This window comes from Tachypleus tridentatus, chromosome 1 (assembly GCF_004210375.1).
Source record: "Tachypleus tridentatus isolate NWPU-2018 chromosome 1, ASM421037v1, whole genome shotgun sequence".
Classification (NCBI taxonomy): domain Eukaryota; kingdom Metazoa; phylum Arthropoda; class Merostomata; order Xiphosura; family Limulidae; genus Tachypleus; species Tachypleus tridentatus.
Genome location: NC_134825.1, coordinates 95,188,059 through 95,201,742, shown reverse-complemented (window position 1 = coordinate 95,201,742; position 13,684 = coordinate 95,188,059). Strand labels below are relative to the sequence as shown.

At 32.7% G+C, this 13,684-nt stretch overlaps 1 protein-coding gene across 9 annotated transcripts in view; it reads left to right on the top strand.

Annotated features, from left to right (window-relative positions):
* The window catches only part of LOC143256026 (uncharacterized), a 216,379-nt gene that overhangs the window by 76,995 nt on the left and 125,700 nt on the right, over positions 1-13,684 (top strand). For 4 of the 9 annotated variants that reach the window (XM_076512654.1, XM_076512663.1, XM_076512674.1 and 1 more), the window contains exon 1: positions 5,357-5,753. The exons of 1 other annotated variant lie outside the window; for it this stretch is intronic. The gene's annotated coding sequence lies outside the window, so the exon portion shown is untranslated. Of the gene's footprint in view, positions 1-5,356; positions 5,754-13,684 lie in introns of those variants that run through there. 4 more of the 9 variants (XM_076512599.1, XM_076512623.1, XM_076512617.1 and 1 more) reach the window with 1 other exon arrangement.

Here is a 13,684-nt window from a genome sequence, read left to right as displayed (position 1 = left end):
AAGAACGAAAAGAAACTAGATTCGTTCATCTTCACTAAACATCACTTGTGCAGATGTCTACCGTAAGCTTCGATATTTCAAATCAAACCTATTTTTGACATCAGTATCGTAAAAAAATATTTACTTTATACCCTAGCGAAATGGAATATATTAATGTCATATTTCGATTAGTGTGGATGAGATGTTTGGAATCATTTTATTATACCACAGTTTGTAATCGTCACTCTAAAAAGGTTCAAGATAGAATACGATAATATTCCAGTATTGTTAAAATGTTTATGAAAGATTGTCACATTGTCATAATTTCAAAGTTTTAAGTTATCATTTATAATGGTTTAATTTTAAAATATTTTCACCATGATAAGTATATTTTTTTCATAGAATCATTGTCGGAAAGCCAATCACAAGTCACTGTTGAACTTGTTTCTTTCAACCTACAGTGCTGTTAATGAGTTTCAAAAAACTGTGTAGTATTATTTATTGATTATGTATATGTACACATATATTTTAGAGATATGTGTGTATACCAACAATCGCTGACTGGCCTTTCAATTCTTTATTTTTTCATTTCTTATACATTTGGTTGATTGGTGCTAGTAAAAACATTTTTTCAACCATAGAAAGATAGAACTGGGAATTATTTCTAAATTCTAGTCATTTCAAAACTTTAGATGTCACTTTTCAGTAACCTGTAGATTAGAGAGATAAAGACGTAGTATTTATATCACTAGTGTCTCAAAAGATGACAAAATCCTCTTCCTACATCTAGAACATTATACGATACAGTAGAGTTGTCAACCAAATGTAATACAGTGAAACTCATGCAACACTAGAAGCAAATAAAATAAATACTAAACTCATAATAAGTACGCTACATGAATGGAAGTTTGACACAAGAGGTGGAAAGCAGTATTAGCACACAACAATGTGATGTAACAGAAAGTTCAGGGATGAAAGAAAGATGTTCATAATGATTTTTGATCACATTATGAAGAACATCAAAACGCTTCAATGCCTGTTTTAAATTCTTAAAATTGTATGTTCACTTTTCCAGCTTAATCATGTTAGAGTGTACTTTACTGATGAATATACGCTCTTTAAATGATTTACTTTGTTTCTAATACTTCTTGTTCTGGAAGGTTTATAAGCACTTAAAACGTCCATGGGAAGAGTTCGTTTGATATTTATTATTTTTTCAGTGATGTTCAAGTTATTTGTGTCAGAGAAACGAGTTTCTTTCTTTGTCAGGTTAAAGAGAATATAAATTTATTTGTATTTATCCGTGTTCAAGTATAAAATAAATCTTGAAATTAACTATCTGAGTGACATAGTTCACTTTCTACATTACCGTATCATTAGAAAGCTTATAACCTGGGAGGCTTCCGAGCTTACTATATTACTTATAACTTGGGAGGCTTCCTAGCTTACTATGTTACTTGTGATTCAGTTGGCTCCCATTCCACAGTAATGCTCGTGGTATAATTGAATTTCTATATCAATCGACTAATTTTGACCTGAGTGGCTTTAACACTCTATTCTACTACTTGTTTTATGATAAACTTTCCACATTGCTCGGCTAATTCCACCTGGTTGGATTTCTACCTGATGATAGTGTTCGTGATCAAATTGACTTTCCACATTACTATACTGCTTGTGATATCGTTGATTTCTTAACAATAGACTGATTGTAATCTAACTGATATTTCATTCCATGAGACTGCTTATCATTATAATTTGAAGGTCTCAGTTTAAGATACGAAAATAAATATAATTTTACTTTCACATTAAAAACGTGATTTAATTAAAATATCTTGTTTTCAATTGAGATATTCAAAACGCTTACACTGTAACATATGTCTCAGTTTAAAACATCAAAGTTCTAATTTAAGGCACAAGTGATTTACATTAACAATTTAATAATTCCCTTAAGTCGTCTTTAAGAGGTGTTTTAAAAATTGTTATTTTCATGGTGCGAATGAAATATCTTGCAAGTTTAACATGTAAATTTAGAATTAGATTATAATAGAGAATGGCCTTAACATTAGATCCAACTTTAGTTTGGATAACTGCAAAGGATGCTGTAAGAGCTCCTGTGGTATTGGTACTATGCACTTACGAGCATTGTGCGTAATTGGTTCAGATAAATCCCACACACTCTCTTCAGATCAGGATATTGAGATTACCAGAGTAGATGAGTGACGTCACTGAAATTTTCTGCAAACCGATTCTGCACAACAGGTGTTTGATTACAACTAACAATTACCTAAGAAAAACTCGACATCATTAAAAGTCGACATACCAGAGAATGGATATTTTGCTAAGCATCAAGGTCATTCCTACAATTGCTGCAGTTTTCTAGTACAAATTGAATTTACGTGATCAATGTTTAGTTTTTGTTAAGTTACCTACAGGTAAATATCGTACATATGTTACACATAAAAACGGTCTGTGCTTTTTCCTTTATAGGCATGGCCTGATGGTTAGGATTGCTGGACTCCCAAACTAAGAGTCGCGGGTTCAAAACCCCGTCACCAAACACTCGTCTTTTCAGCCCTGGAGGCGTTATAATGTCACAGTCAATCCACCTACTCGGCAAAACAAATGTACATATTGCTGGTATTTTGATATATGAATGTATAATATTTAAAAACATATTGACATTTTCTGTGCCACCCGATTTTTGTGATCCTAAAAGAACACACTCATTAAAATTTTGATCAAAAATTGAATTAATTTTTTATTAACATTTTGAAACAACTGAGAATTACTTTTAAGCACTTATAAGCTTCAAAACTGATTTATTTAGAATGCACTGTATTTATCTTTACTAATGTATAGCGATTTCAAACATAACAAAACCTACTATTTGACAGAAAGCTAAACATATTACAGCAATATTTTTTTTAACTTTAGCCATGCATTGAAATTCAACTCTTATAAAAGTTTGAATATTTAAGCTAACAAAAAAACGAAATTCCTACGCTTGAAGCCCATGCATTGTTTCTTTGAGAATTCCTCCAGTGGGTCAGCAATAAATTTATAGACTTACAGCATTAAAATCCGGGGTTTATTTCTCTGTGAGAGACAAAGTACGAATAAAATGTTGTCTACTTTTGCTTTAAGTACACAAACAAACAAAGCTTTAAAGAATGAGTCAAATACAGACGTTCTTTCATTCTTACGCTCCAAAACAAAATTAATATTTATAACAAAAAGATATATTCAAGATTATAGAATTTCTGGTTTAAACGTCTACATTTTTAGAATATGGCCACTCTTGTCCAATATAAATATACTTAATAGTATAAATCCAAGTATATTGGAAGTAGAGGTGGAATTATCCATTATTTTAATGTAATAAGCAACCTATTAAGTTGCACAAAAAATTACATGATCTCAGCCAGAGGTTGATTTATTTTTTACCCATTGATAAAAATTTGTTCATTTCACAATTATTCGCTAGGACAAGATTTGTTTTATATGTCGTGCATCAATCACTAGATTCGTACTACCTTTTGCTTTGGATTTATACTCTCTTACTAATTCATTGAAGAAACTAAAATAAACCTTTTTTTGGTTTTATGTAATCTTATTAACATACTGAGGAAATTAAAGCATTTTTCTTCGTGTTATGTACTCTTATTGGCATACTAAAGAAACTAGAAGTAACAGTGACTTTGAGTTTATGTGATCTTGTTTTATATGTTGAGGAAACAAGGAGTATCAGTTACTTTAGTTTTATGTTTTCTTGTCAACATGTTGAGGAAATTAAAACCACCTGTTACTTTTATTTTATTTAAGTAAATTAAAACTATTTGTTTCTTTGGCTTTATATTCTCTTATTGGCATGTTGGGGAACCTTAAACATGACTTTGGTTTTACGTGCTGTTACTAAGCTGATAAAGGAAAAGAACTAAAACTACACAGTTTTATATTTTTATTTATGTTTGGTTTTATATTTCTTATTGGTATCTCTAAGAAACTAAAACTACATGTTGCTTTGTTTATATGATTTTTCTTTCTAAGTAAAACTTCAAGTTGTTTTCAAACATTGTTAGAAAAAAATAATATATATACAAATTAAAGAAAGAAGTAACACCAGTGATGTATCTTCTATAATTTACTCTGACTGTTGTTAACATTTTCGACACTTTACCTTTGGAGTAGGGGGAAAACTCATGCTCGCTTTTATTAATTGTAGGATTATCCACAAAAAAATTACCTGATCAACTCTGCTGCTGGATTCATCGGCACTGGATACGAAAGACGTAGTTTGGTTAAAATATAACATATTTTCCTTTACTTTCAGTCGTGGATTCTTATAATTGAAAATTACAACTTAAAATATCAAACACCAACTAATAATAAATGCCAAATGAATATTTAGTTTCGAGATTAATCTACAGATTTTGCTTGTTTTGTTCCAATACATGTTCGATTTCTTAAATAAACGAAATTATGTTATACGATTGTAAACATAAGCCTATGGTGAAACAATTTACTTTCCAATAACACTTTAGTAACACATTTTTACTAAAGCAAAGTATCTAAATAAAAACAATTATCAAAAATTATTAGCTTAGTGATGAGAATTAGGCCGAAATTGATGTATTCAAGCTGCACGAATAAACAGTGAAGTAATGTCCAACAACTAGAAAAAGAATGGTTCTCCGCCTCTATTATATTATATCATATTATGTTACTAATTTTCGTTTAAGAAAAGAGGAGGAAATATAGCGAACCAATTTGGTCTTAGGACATACATAACACACTTAAGGAGAAAAATCGTGAGACAGCCTGCCAAAAAAACTTGAATATCAGTACAAAGAAAATTACGGTATATTTTTCTTACCTGAAGGTGAGAAGTTTTTGTTTTTTTCTTGCTGCCTAAAAAATTAAATGTGGCCGCCGGGACACTGGACAAAATCCCTAGGTCAGTGGGGTGGTAACCTGATTATATTGTCCCAGTGTTACTGACTAACCTACAATACATCTCTTTTTAGGTATATATCATTCTCCATTAAATTCATATATTAAATGATGTCAGATGTTATTGATTGACTTAAGTGGCCATCCAGTTGCTCAGCGGCAAGTCTCTGAGCTCATGATGCTTAAAAGTGAGTTTCCATAGTCGTAGTGGGCACAACACAAATAGTCCATTGTGTAATTTTGTGCTCAACACCAAACTCTAAAGTGAAGTAAACCCAAATTATGTTTATTACGCTAAATATATATTGAATAATAGTAAATAATAGCATTGTTACCGAAGTACTCATTTTGGGCTCTTATCTTTGCTTGCTGTATCCGACACCGAAACAAATCACATTCAACAAATACACTAATTTCAAGACTATGTTATTTATTAACCACATTTCTAAAGAAAATTCCAAAATGCTTGCTAGATGGCGCTAGCAACAAAGTGTTACTTAACACTGTTTTTCTTTTAACATTCTAAGTACAAAAGATGGTAAGAATAGTTATTATTACTGTTACAACAAAGAATTATTTAAACCTACTATTATTGTGTCATACCTACCGCTCTCGAACTTTATGTTTCGAAGAACTAATAAAAGCTGTCAGACATGATGGCGTATTTGAAAATGTCTGCCACAAGAGGGCGTAATACTGTTGCCCATTGTTCAGTGGGTTAGGTAAACTAAGTGAAGGAATGAGGATTAAGAAATGTGTTTAACAGAAGTTCATTATAGCTTGTAATAAATTTACTGGGGATGGATTTCCGTGTTAAGATGAAGGTATGTTGTCACATTTTATTTAGTGATTATTCTCGGGTCATTTTTCCTTTTATTAATATCATTACCTTAAAAAGTTTTTGAGAGAAGGTAACAAATAAGGACGTACCGGAAGGCTCACTCCGTAGCTCTGGGATAGACCAACCTCAAGTGCAAGCTAATACTTAGGTAGTGCGTCACAAGCGTACCTGGTTTGGTAATTTTTTTACGCTTGTCAGCCATGGTTGTCCTGCTTGGAGTTGATTTGTAAAATTGTTTGCTTGTAGAATACGTGTGCGGCCGGTAAATAATGCAGATTATTATGATTATTTAGACAGCACCGCAACTTTCTTGAACGAGTGAATTAGATAAAAGTTATTTTTCAATCATTCCATTAATATTTTAAACATTTGCTTCGTTCTTACTCGTCCACTATGTAAATACATACATATCTAACTATTTAATTGTTTATAGTGTACAGGGTCGATAAAGGTATTTTATCAGAGCGAATTAGAAGAGAAGTAAATTTTAATTTATAGTTGTCCTAATTTAAGTTAATTATTGATTTTCAAATTGTTTTTTAGGCAAATCCCTAATTGATATATTTTATTATTTTATAATGTTAGGTTAACAATTTTATCTTCCATCAGGTAAATTTAACATGATGATGCCCTTTCCCACCCAAACAAAGTTAGGTTCTTGCACGTATTCTATCAGACCCTGTTAAGCACAATCATTACAGTAGAAAGCTTGTTCTTATTTTCCAAGCACCTCATTGATTAATACCTGACACCAGCAAGCATTTTGAAAAGAAACCCTAGGTATTCTGTTAACGTTGTATCATATATATTTCATAGTAGAAAATAATAAATTTCAAAGTTGTAACTGATTTAAAGGAATAGTTGCAAACCTGAAAAAAAAACAACCGTAATTGCACAACAGTAAGTTGCTAACTAATTTCCTCGTCCGATACGGTTCTGCCTAGTGAGAATAGATTTCTTCTAATCAGTGATGTCGAGAAACCCACTTGTTGAGAAATTTATATGCAAAAACGGCTCGTTTGGGTTGAGAAAATATTTTACATAGAAGAGCGAACAACGTTTCGACCTTCTTCGGTCATCGTCAGGTTCACAAAGAAAGAGGTAACTGACCGGAAGCTGACCACATGTTTGAAAGGGGTTGTGTAACTATGTGTCGAAATGTAGAGGGCGGTATTAGATGTTTGAACATATAATTTTATTGATTTTATTATATTAATATAGGGATAAAGGCGTTCCTTTATATTGGTTTATTTTGGGTTTAAGTTGTTGTATAAGTAAGGCTTCTTTAATTTTGCGTTTGTTTATGTTTGTTTCTTTATTTAGTATTTGAGTGTTTTCTATGGTTATGTTGTGTTTATTTGACTTGCAGTGTTCGAAAACGTGTGAAGGTGACTTTTTATGTTCTTTGAATCTGGTTTCCATTTTTCTACTTGTTTCTCCAATATAGAAGTCGTGGCAGTTATCACATTGTATTTTATAAATAATGTTGGTGTGGTGTTTGTCAGTGTAGTTCTTACATAGTATAGACCTCAGTTTTGTGCCTGGTTTTTGAATAAATTTGGTATTAACTGGAATGTCATATTTTGTTACTAATTTTTGCCAAATGTTGGTTATTTGTTTGCTGATGTCAGGAATATATGGTATACAGCAGTATATGGTTTCGTGGTTTTTTGATTCGTGAGCTGTATTTACTTTAGTTGGTGGTTGATTTTGCTTTTTGTCTAGGTGTGTGCGTATAATGTTTTCTACGGTTTGTGGAGGAAACTTATTGATGTTGATGAAGTATTGTTTTATTTTGTCTAATTCATCGTTAATTTTATCTGGTGAGCATAGTTTTATGGCTGTGTTTATTTGGTTTCTTAGTATGTTGAGTTTTTGTTTTGTTTCATGTGCTGAGTCCCAAGGAACGTATAGTCCAGTATTGGTGATTTTTCGGTGGATTTCTGTTTTGAATTGTGTGTCAGTTCTTGTAATTTTGAGGTTAACATTTTTTCTCAACCCAAACGAGCCGTTTTTGCATATAGATTTGTTCTAAGTTATATGCAAACAGGAAAATATGGCCTTTCGACAAATTCACTCATTAATCTGAAAACAAGTGTTAGGATAAATTTTCCATGTGCAACGCCTCTGTTATTTATTGTTTATGTGCAAATATTTAAACTGAACAACAGAGCATACTGTTTTATCTCTCTGTTGATTTAATTTTTTCTCAAACTGCGCGCGAATTTCAAGATGGTTTCAACAGGTGCTGTTTAGAAAATTTTCACCTCCTAAGCTACCGTATTTCCCGGCGTCAAAGACGCACCCTCATTTTGATTAGCTAAATTTGGAAAAAAAAAAAAAAAAAAACATAAGAATAAGGTCGCAGCACTTGTGCCAATCTTACTAAGATGTTTCGTGATTTATGGTACAATTATTTTGCTCACGTCTCGTTTTTTGTGAGCTATATGCTTATCATATCTACCTTTCAAAGTGTCTACCTTATATTGCCAATAGAATATCTGTATTATTATCAGTAATAACGTTCTTCTAAGCCTGAGGAGTTAAAAAGAGCACCGGTATTACAGCACCGTGAACTGTTCTCGTTTGTTTGTTATTTTATACTAAGTAACTTGTACATTTCATTCTGAATCGTATAGAGGGGCTTGGATCACTGTCTAGTATCGAAACACTTCCTCTAGGCTTAGGTTTAGGTCTATGAGAAACTTAACCTTCATCCTGGAAAGCGCAGGGTAAATTTTTGAGACTTGTTTTAAGGAAAAAATAGCCTCTTCGACGCCGGGATATACGGTAATTGTTAAAACCTAGCATTGGTACACGAAAACTAATGAAACAGGTACGCTACAAAATTCAAATTATGTTCTCAACTTCCAAATCCGCTGTTCTAGATTCTGATTTTTCATGTACTTCACAGTATAAAAAAATAAATTAAAAAATAAATAAACTTGGAATTACATAATGAATTATTGTGAAACATATATAGAAGTTACTTAGAATGTCCACATATTATAATTCGAAGAACCTTATTTTTTCATATACCTAGTAGTAACTGCCAAGAACTTAGGATTTTTTGCGCCGTTTTTAATCGATAAGAAGTTGTGTTAAACATGTAATAAAATATAAAAAATGATATAAATGCTGGATATTACAGCCCTCTTTCAAAATATCTCTTATATGAGCGTGTCCTTTTGTTGTTGTTTTATTGTTTGGTATGAAAATAGGTGGATCGTTTACGTGTGAATACAGCGGAGATAGTAAACGAACCTTTCTGTTATATTGTGCTGGTTTTAGGTCAGTAGTTCTTTACAGATAAATTTCTTATGCACTGGCAGCATTTTATTTAGCAAGCGTATGGGATAATTGTGATTATTCACAAAAAGAATTTACGAACGAGATCTAATTGTTAACAATGAAGGCTAATGAGGATTAAAATCCAAAACATTATTTACTGAAATTATATACAATATTACTGAAGCAATATTTTCACTAACACGTGACTAAAGAGCTGTTTAATATACTAATATTAATGTATTTACTAATTTGTGATGAACATTTTTATGAACTTCATTTCCTGCGTATCGTGTGCGTGATGGTGTATTCCTCTCCTTTGTGATCATAGTGAAAGAATCCCATAACAGTTATTGTTGCTGTATGTGGTTGCTCTGATAAAAGTTGTTATTAATCCCTGTTAGAAATATTATTTAACGTGTCAGATGCTAGTTTGTAGAAATAAATGTCTAGTAGACATTTCAAGCAAACATTAAACATTAAAGTGTATATGCGACATTTGTAAAGGCACGAATGTTTGTTACAATCACCTGCTAAGTTATAAGTAGTGCCAACATCTTCATACAACTTGGTTTGACACCGTACACACCTTTAACGAAATGATTGCACTGGACTTTAGATTTTGAAGTGATTAAAAAAAATTGCACGATGTAGTATCCACTTGTTTAAGCATCTTCCCTGGTTCGATGATGTAAAACGAGTATCTTATTACCCGAGAAATCGTAAGAGTGACGTCATATCTACAGATACTTGTCTTTTTACACACTTCCTGGGGTCATCTGATTTACCTCAGTTTTATTAACTTCGCACTGTAAGTGACAATATAACAACTAAAATCTTTGAAAGAGTGGTTCTGAAAAGAAAAATATAGCTTCAAACAAATCAAAGTACAAATATTAAACTAACTGTAAAGCAAATGATTTATATAAGGTCATCTTGAATGTATATCTGTGTGCATGTGATAGAGAGGAGAAATAATATTAACAAAGTCAATCTCTTTCACATTACCGAAAGTATCCTTGGGTTAAGAAAAGGCTAAAATTCAGCATGGTTAAGTTATAGATACAGCGTAGCTTGTAAATTGATGTGCCTGCTTTCTTCCTTGAATACAAGAGTTATTTTTCGCCGCATGGAACTCAACGAGAAGGTACACGCTTATGAACAATTTTCATTTCGTTGTTTTAAAAACTAAGGTGGATTTTAAAACACTGCCAGCGTTCGCATGCTGCACTTTCGAAGGGAGTATTGATTTTCTGCTACTCGCGAGGCGGACCTACCGTTATTTCTAATGTATACATGCTATTTCAAAAATTTACATTTCTTATGTGAAGTTCCATCTAAGTAACGAATATTTTTCTTTGCTACAAAACTTTTCAGAGTAAACTTTTCTCCACATTTTCTTCTGATAGTTTTTTTTTTTTTTCTTTTAATTCAAAAACACGTAAATTATCTGCACTATGTCCACCACTGAGGTCAAACTCTGAACTCAAACATTACTTTACTTTTTGAAAGGTCCTCCTTTAATGGCTTAGCGGCAGCTTGAGAGAAGATAGAGTTACATTTCGGAACTCGATTCTTGCTTTGAATAAAGTGGGCCCGGCATGGCCAAGCGTGTGAAGGCGTGCGACTCGTAATCTGAGGATCGCGAGTTCGCATCCCCGTCGCGCCAAACATGCTCGCCCTTTCAGCCGTAGGGGCGTTATAATGTGACGGTCAATCCCACTATTCGTTTGTAAAAGAGTAGCCCAAGAGTTGGCGGTGGGTGGTGATGACTAGCTGTTTTCCCTCTAGTCTTACACTACTAAATTAGGGACAGCTAGCACAGATAGCCCTCGAGTAGCTTTGTGCGAATTCAAAACAAACAAACAAACTTTGAATAAAGCACAGCTAGGCCCCTGTGTAGTTTGCATTAACAACAGAAGTCCAGTGTCAGAAGCGGAAATGTTGAAATATTATGATCTACCTATTATTTAGAGGGTTTTTGTGTCAAAAAAGATAAGATATAGAAATCTTAAGACATAATAGTACTTGAGAAAAGTCTAAAGTCTTGTTTTAACTTGCAACTTATTAAGTTAATGTCTCTGTTAGAAAAGCTTTGTGTAATGTAGCACGATATGAAAAGATTGAGCTAAAGATTAATTTACGGGTAGTGCTATTTCACGTCAGTTAAACACTTTTTATTTACAAGAAAACAACCGTTCGTATGGTTTAGCGTGCCAAACTTGGGTTTCATGAAAGACAGCTTTTTAGTATTAAGTGGGTATATATGGGTATATGTTTCCTAAGTTTTAATTACGTTGCTCACTAATCAGTTGTTTGTATCAGAAGCCTGCTTCCTTAGTGCTGATTCGATATTTGATACCACATGTTAAACCTGTTCACCGGTGCTTTAAAAACGCAATGACTTAATAAAAGAGACATTTACATTTGTGAGAACAGTAGGTAGCATTACCAGTCACAGCTCACTTAGCAAGACACCAGAGACCGGTCAACCCATAACGACTGCTACTAGTAACATATAGGTCAATAATCTCATTTTTGCTGTGAGAGAAATACTCACAAATATCATTTCATATATCATATCTTGTTAATATGACAAAAGTGGATTTCGTGTTATGAAATATAATAAAACTTAATTCGATTCCTGTTGTGGACTTCATGAAGGGTTTATTACTTCACACTCTTTATATTATTCCTGCAAAAATCGTTACAATGTTTATAAACAACTGTGAAAGAAATTTTAATACCATTCTTGCCCTTTTTTTTTAGAATATATTTGTGGGCACAATAGAGAATACATCGAGCTTCACTACTATGACCAGCAGGTCTAGAGGGTAAAGTATAATGTCTGACTGATTGTACAATCTAAGGGTCAAATGTTAAATTAATGTACAGAATAGAGTTTAGAATGTGTATATACCCAGTACCAAGATGTAGAAGTTCATACGACGTAGAAAATAAGTCCAGAATTTTATTTGCGAGTAAAATTATATTTGCAGTACCAAATTGTAAAACTTCATACAACTTAGAAGTTTTGCATTTATGTAAACATCATTGTTACAGTGTCAAACTGGGAAAGTCTACGAAGTTTAGAAAGTGTATTCTGACTTTTATATGTATGTAAACATCACATAATGTACTGTGGAAGTCTACGTAGCATAGAAAATGTTTTATGAGTTTTCTTTGTATCTCAAAATCATAGTTACAGTGTTAGATTGTGGAAGTCTACGAAATTTAGGAAGTACCTTTTGAATTTTGTGTGTGTAAACATAATGGTTACAGTAGCAGACTGTGGAAGTGTACGAAACCTAGTGTTTTCCGAATTATGTGTGCATGTGAACCTCATAATTATAGTGTCAGACTGTTGAAATCTGATCCGTGATGACGTGAAAATCCACTTGTACAGAATTATATATTTAACGGCTGGTATGAGTAGAGAAAGCACTTACAGAGGAACGAACAACGTTTCCACCTTCTTCGGTCATCGTCCGGTTCACAAAGAAAGAAAGGGTTACTGACCCGTAGCTGACCACATGTTTGAAGGTGGTTGTGTAATTGAGTGTAGGAATGTAGAGGGCGTGCTTAGACGTTGGATATATTTATTAATATAGGTATAAAGGTGTTTTTTTGTATTGGTTTATTTTGGGTTTGAGTTATGTAAGTAAGGCTTCTTCAATTTTGCGTGTGTTTATGTTTGTTTATTTAGTATTTGGGTGTTCTCTATGATTATGTTGTGTTTATTTGATTTGCAGTGTTCAAAAAACGTGTGAAGGTGACTTTTTCTGTTCTTTGAATCTGGTTTCCATTTTTCTACTTGTTTCTCTAATATGGAAGTCGTGGCAGTTATCACATTGTATTTTATAAATAATGTTGGTGTGGTGTTTGTCAGTGCCGTTTTTACATAGTATAGACCTTAGTTTTGTGCCTGGTTTTTGAATAAATTTGGTATTGACTGAAACGTCATATTTTGTTCCTAGATTTTACCAAATGTTGGTTATTTTTCTGCTGATGTAGGGAATATATGGTGTGCAGCCGTATATGGTTTCGTGATTTTCTAAATCATGGGTACATTTAGTTTTGTTAGTTGATTTCGCTTTTTGTCTAGGTGTGCGTATAATGTTTTCTACGGTTTGTGGAGGAAACTTATTGATGTTGATGAAGTATTGTGTTATTTTGTCTAATTCGTTGTTAATTTTATCTGGTGAGAATAGTTTTATGGCTGTGTTTATTTGGTTTCTTAGTATGTTGAGTTTTTTGTTTTGTTTCATGTGCTGAGTCCCAAGGAATGTATAGTCCAGTATGGGTGATTTTTCGGTCGATTTCTGTTTTAAATTGTGTATCGGTTCTTGTAATTTTGAGGTTAAGAAATGATATTTGATTGCTTTCTTCCTACTCACATGTGAAGTTAATGTTGGGATGTATAGAGTTAATGTGATTGAAAAATTAAGTGTGTGTTCTGTAGATGTGAATCCCGCAATCGTGTCATCTACATATCTGTACCATTATAGTGGTGGATGTAATGCTGTGTTAATTGCTTGTATTTCAACTTGTGCCATAAAATATTGGTTAAAACAAAATAAAACAATACCTCATCAATATCAATAAGTCTCCTCCACAAACCGTAGA